This window comes from Glossina fuscipes, unplaced genomic scaffold (genome assembly GCF_014805625.2).
Source record: "Glossina fuscipes isolate IAEA_lab_2018 unplaced genomic scaffold, Yale_Gfus_2 221, whole genome shotgun sequence".
NCBI lineage: Eukaryota > Metazoa > Arthropoda > Insecta > Diptera > Glossinidae > Glossina > Glossina fuscipes.
Window position 1 is genome coordinate 2661208 of NW_023998564.1, and position 6000 is coordinate 2667207.

The 6000-nt window shown below is 32.0% G+C and overlaps 1 protein-coding gene across 10 annotated transcripts in view; it reads left to right on the forward strand.

Moving 5' to 3' along the window:
- Positions 1-2794: 2794 nt before the first annotated feature.
- The window catches only part of LOC119642247 (matrix metalloproteinase-14), a 74915-nt gene continuing 71709 nt past the window's right edge, over positions 2795-6000 (forward strand). For 3 of the 10 annotated variants that reach the window (XM_038041317.1, XM_038041321.1, XM_038041322.1), the window contains exon 1: positions 2797-3307. The gene's annotated coding sequence lies outside the window, so the exon portion shown is untranslated. Of the gene's footprint in view, positions 3308-6000 lie in introns of all 10 variants that reach the window. The other 7 variants (XM_038041313.1, XM_038041319.1, XM_038041320.1 and 4 more) reach the window with 4 other exon arrangements.

Sequence of the window (6000 nt, forward strand, 5' to 3'; positions counted from 1 at the left end):
ATGTCTATATATAAGCACAGCACAGCCGAAGTTGCGCCGATTGTTAAGATTCTCGATGGTGTTGAGCAATCTCTCATTGCTAATAAGCACCAGTGCCTTTCTTTGTAAGCGGTTGAGACTTTCCTTTTGACACCTGGACGCTAACGTCCACACACATACGAATTATATATAAATATAAATATCCATAAGTGATATAAATATATATGTGTATATATGTGTATATACATATATATATATATATATATGGATGTTCTTGCATGCTTTTTGACCAGCGAAATCTATTAATGAAAATGATAAAGTATTGCGAAGTATCAATATACACAGTAGTTAAACTCGATGATTCGGATCTTTTTTTACATAAAATAACAGTTCTGCTTTTAGTACTTTTGAGTTATTCACTGCGCACAGACATTAATCGTGGAACGCTTAAAGTTGCATTCTCGGCGTTCATTACTTTTCTTGTTTGATTTGTTTATATCCTAATTGTCGATTTTGGTTTCAACGAATTAAAAATGGTGGAGGACCAAAAAAGTTCGGAGCCAATGAATTACAAGACTTGTTAGACGAAAACCTAGCACAAACTCTAAAAGAACATTCGAACAGCTTAGCAGCTGATAGATCAACTGTTTCTAGATTTTTACATACGATGTGAAAGATTCAAAAGGAGGAAAACTGGTTACCACACGAATTGACTAAAATGACGGCAGAAGGATGCCAAAAAGTTGTAGAGAAATATTTTGATTTGGAATATATATTGTACAAGTTTTTCTCAATATATGTCCTTTTCAAGTAAAGAAGTACATGTGAACACCTATTATAGGGTCAGGTTAACTTTAATAGGACCATTTTTCACATGATATTTCCAAAAAATTTCTTTTGCTTTATTTTAACTTAGCATTAAAAAAGTAAATTTACAGTTAGCCATAACGTCAAGTTCTTTTCGTTTTCCTTACAAATATTGAAGCACTGAGTGTCACAGGTTCATGGCCAGAACGAGATCGCTTGTCTTGGTGGGAGATGGGAGATGAGGAATTGTGTATTTATATTTTAGAACAGAACCGCAGCATCACATTTCATTTTTTTTTTTTCGAGCCAGGGACTGAACTAAAGTTTACGAAGTCTATAGTGTTTGAGTAGCATCCGCTGTAAATGTTTACTCCTGGCTCCAAAAGATAAAATATCGCCTTCAAATCGTAGAAGGCGCATTGTGAACGCAAATGTCTTTATCGTAATAAAGTTGACGATGAATCAAAAGCTGTAGTGTTTTATGTTTATATGTAGCTTGTTTGGATAAACAAATGAATTTAAACAGCAAACATTTTCCAAGAGACGGAATTTCTGCTTGATTTAAATTCAGCTTTTGTTTCGAGTTAAAGCCCAGACGTTAAGATCATGCTTGACTAGTGAACTTGTGCCGACAGATGGACGGTCTCTCATTCAATTATGCAAGACTAAGAATGCGCAAATTTTAAAACATTTCCGATACTTATTTTTCAGCATTAAAATCATTTCTGTCTCATATATTATTTTGAAAACTCACTTTTCTATCTTGAAAATATATTATATACGCAATATCACGAGCCACTTAGGGTAAGCCTTTGATAATCTATGTGCGGTAAATACAAGACAAAAATTACTAATGGCTACGCTCTGAGCAAAGATTAAATGTTTCATAAAAAAGCTGCCAATGAATGCATAAATTGCTTAAGGCTCATCACGCTGTTAGTATGCAAACAACGTTTGTCCCGTTAGTCACCTTTTATGTGTCTTATCAGTTTTTGCACCATCATGTTGTTATATTGATGAATTTCTTTGGACTTTGAAACGATATATGTATAAATAACATATGTTTACATCAATTATCGAAATACATTAGAAATTCATACATCTTTATCATAACATGACACGTTTATGTCAAATAATAAATGTTAGTAAATATCTTTTTCATTTATTCATTCTTTTTTTTTGTTTGTTTCTTTTTATTCGAAATTTCGAAGGTGTGTCTGTCTACCGCATTTATATATCACGCTCATACGTATATTACGAAATTTCAAAGATTATAAATCAATTTGAAAAATAATTCCATAACCATTGCTGCCATCGCTTCTGCGTTAAATTTTAGCTATAGGATATATAAGATAAGTTCCTATGTAGGTATAAAGAGACTCAAAAAGAAGAAAAACACCTTAACCACCTTTATATCTCAAGATGAGACACACAATTCTGGGCAGTTCTGACCGAATGGCAATCGCATTGTTTATCATAAATACAGGCATATATGGTAGGTGATCAAAGTTTTAAAGGAAAGTAAAGCAAATAAAAGAAAAGGAAATGTTTTTCATTATTGTTGCTTTTGTTTTCGTGAATGCAATTCAGTTGCTGAAAACGGACATATAATGACTTATTAGGAAGAACTGCTTCCATCCATACGATACAAAGCAGTGACAATAATACAAATTATCAATAACACTTCATGTGTTATTCTATGATCGGTTCGAACAGATACTTGCAAACTTTTTTTTTTTTTTATTAACAAAAAAACATATGCACACACACACGCACGCACCAAGCCTTTTATATGGTGTGTTTTTTACTCTGATTGATGGCATATAATGTTCTCTCTCCATATGATTACAGGTATAAAAGTATCTAAGCGCACGTTATTCAAGTTCAGTCTAGACGTGATCGCACTCCAGGAACACAGTAATTTTCTTCTAACATAATTTCAATTAATAGTAAAAGAATATATATCTTTAAAGGAAAATAAAAAGAAGGAGACAAATAAATAAACATTCGTTATTATTATTTTTTTTTTGTCCTGCGAAAGTCATCTCTAGTTTAAGTGATTTTCCTATAACGTAACGGTTCTTTTAAAAAAGGAGTTTTCAAATTTCGTTTTACATATAATAACCTTATAATTGATAAGCCTACGAGCAAAGTGAGAGAGTTAAAAGATAAGTAATAAAACCAAAGACTTATCACAGTATTCAGTATCATCCAAGGGGGACTGAATTAATCAAAAAAATACAAACCAACATTAAACTAAAAAGTGTGTTTGAGTGCGCGTGAAAACGTGAGATTTTTTTTTTTTGGATGAGTCATTTTTATGCAAAGCTTTACTTCTGGACGAAAGTTTGAGAACGTAATTAAAGGCAATTAGCAGAGCAGTTAACAGTTTTATCAAATAACAGAGAGCTTAATAAATAATAACTTAAGAAAAAAAAAGAGAACAAAAGAAATTAAGAGAAAATTAAAAATAAAAACTTCATTCATTTATACCACAAGGATTAATAACGTACAAGTAAAGGTGAGTCATATATATATTTTTCTTCTTTTTGTTCTTCTTCCTAATAATAATTAAAATAATAATAAAAGGGCAGGCATGTTTACACAAGCCCTACATTATTTGCGATAAAAGGGTATGTTAAGTTTTCGGGATTGTATGAAACTCACATTTTTCATAGAGATCGAATCAGAATAAATTCCTTAATCGATGTAAGCTTGTCTGTCCGTCTGTCCGTCTGTCCATCTTATTTGAACCTACAGGTCACAACTTTTGAGATATTTTGACGGAATGTCTTCGCCCGAGAACACTATTTGGCTCGAAGCACTATTGAATAAGGGTCGGGTCGGGCAGCCTTTCCGCCCCTCTTCACATAGAACGTGTAACTCGTCTTTTTTAGAGCTAGTGTTGTCTTTTGTAAACTCTGGCTAATTCAGTTACGCTACAAAAAGGAGAAAGAACTTAACCTACCACCGGTACTGTTGATATGACGTCCAGTCGTGGTGTTATGGTCAATCTACCCTGTTCCTCTGTCTGTTAGTCTGGGTCCTTCTAGCTGTTGGTTCATTAAGTCTCAGTCTGTGGTTATATCCACACACACACACGCATAAATAATCACTCACTTACATCTTCGCGAAACCTCCTCTGCATCGAATTATTAACTGTCATAATGAAAATCATTGTTACTTTTTTTTTTCTATTATCATTTCCTATTATTATTATTATTATTATTATTTTAACTTTAGACTAATGAATTGAATTCTTAGACTTAAAAAAAGACATTGAGCACTAGCAACACAGGTTATCGGCTCATCATTTCCTAAGTCTAGTATATTCGTATTAATTTTTCAGTTCATTTTTTTGGAAATGAATATTCTTAGAATTTTCTTTTACTTTTGTTAAAGTGAGTTTTCTTCTAGACACATTTCTTACTTCGTGCGATGTTTTTTTCTTTGCTTTCCTCACTTGACATTTACTCCGCTAGGTTGTTGTACCTGCATTCCTCCTTTTTAATTGATCCTGTTCTATTACATTTAATCTGTTTATTGAAATTCGTGCTAATTGCCGACTCCCTTGGTCTCTTGTCTCGTTAATCAAGAAAAGAAACATGTCATTTGCTTTCGCAAAACCCACCTTCCTGCAAAACAGACGGACTTTAGACTTTGTTCTCTTTTCATAATTCGCTTTTTAAATGGTGCTACTATGTGAGCGGAGAAATATAGAAGCAAATCTTGATTAACGAAATTCCGTTATTATATTCCGTTGCTGTTTATATAACACTACCCCTTTGGTAAAGAGCAAAGAAAAAACCGACTGACAGAAGCCCCTACATGTACATACGCGGACGTTACAAACCTTGCTTTGAAAAGTTGTTACACCTGCTCTAAACAAAGTGCTGTAGTGCATAATGCTTTTGCTTGTGTTAAGATAATGTTGTTCACATTTTTCAAGAAAGCACTTGATTTAAGCATAATTTGATTTTCAAAGTAAGCCAGTATTATTACTGATTTTGACATAAATTACCAAGTTTCTTACGCTCATCGTACAATTGGCGCCCTCTCCTTTAACAATCAATGACTGCATAGATATATATGTATACATAGATATATTTATGTAATACCTATCGCTTAAAACAATAATTATTTTTTTATTTATTCGCCTATTAAATCAATTAAAATGAATTCTTTTAAATATTTATAATTGTATAAAAAAAAAATTTTCCTCTACTAAAAGTTTTAAGCAAAATGAAACGATTAAATGATTCTTAAGAAATGCCGTCGTTTATTTTATTGCAAGCAATTCAATCAATCAATGATTCGAGCGGCATTTTAATCAAAGAAAAATTATACAAAATTCCACCCTAAGTATAAAATTCCAATGACATTTTAACTTTTTCACCCACTTAGGCACCTCTTTAAATATCTAAGTAACCTTTATAACCTAATCTCTTTAGAATTATTATTTTGAATATCCGTGTATATTGCCTATATGATGCGTATACTAAAATCTAGATCTATTATTATCGAGCTGGGCTGCACCAACATACTATATAATGCTGATAAGCTTTAATATGTTAACGCTGATTAACTGTTCATGAGATTCCCTCTCAAATACAAGTTATTGAGCGTATGATTGATTAGATAATTGTAAGAATTTCTTTTTGCTTATTTTTACATGTACATTATATATATTAATTTGGCAGTTTTCCGATTTTTTTTGCTTTAACTTTAACTAAGTTAAGACTTCAATCTGAAGGACTGTCTCATTTAGAGTAATGTATGTTTATCTGGATTCTTTATACATGAATAAATAACTTAAAAAAATGCCACACAATCTACACATTTATACATGTAGATATATGTAGACATGTATATATGTGCCTGATTTTCTAAAATTATGTATAAAAATAACAAAATAAACGTAATATATATATATATCTTTTTAAGTATCCATAATTTAACAGCCATCACATAGAGGCAACATCTAGAATATCATCTGCTACAGGAACCCCGTAAACTTTGTTCAAAGTATCTGATTAACCGAAGATAATGAGCAGAGTTAGCCATGTTCGTTAGCCATGTCAGTTCAGCAACCTGTTCGATGATTGAGAGAGTTTAAATACTTGATGTCTACTTACGCAAATGGTTGTAAGCTGGTTACTAGCTACTTCATAATATGGAAACAAGCTCCGAAAAAAATTGTTCGGTGTAAACAAA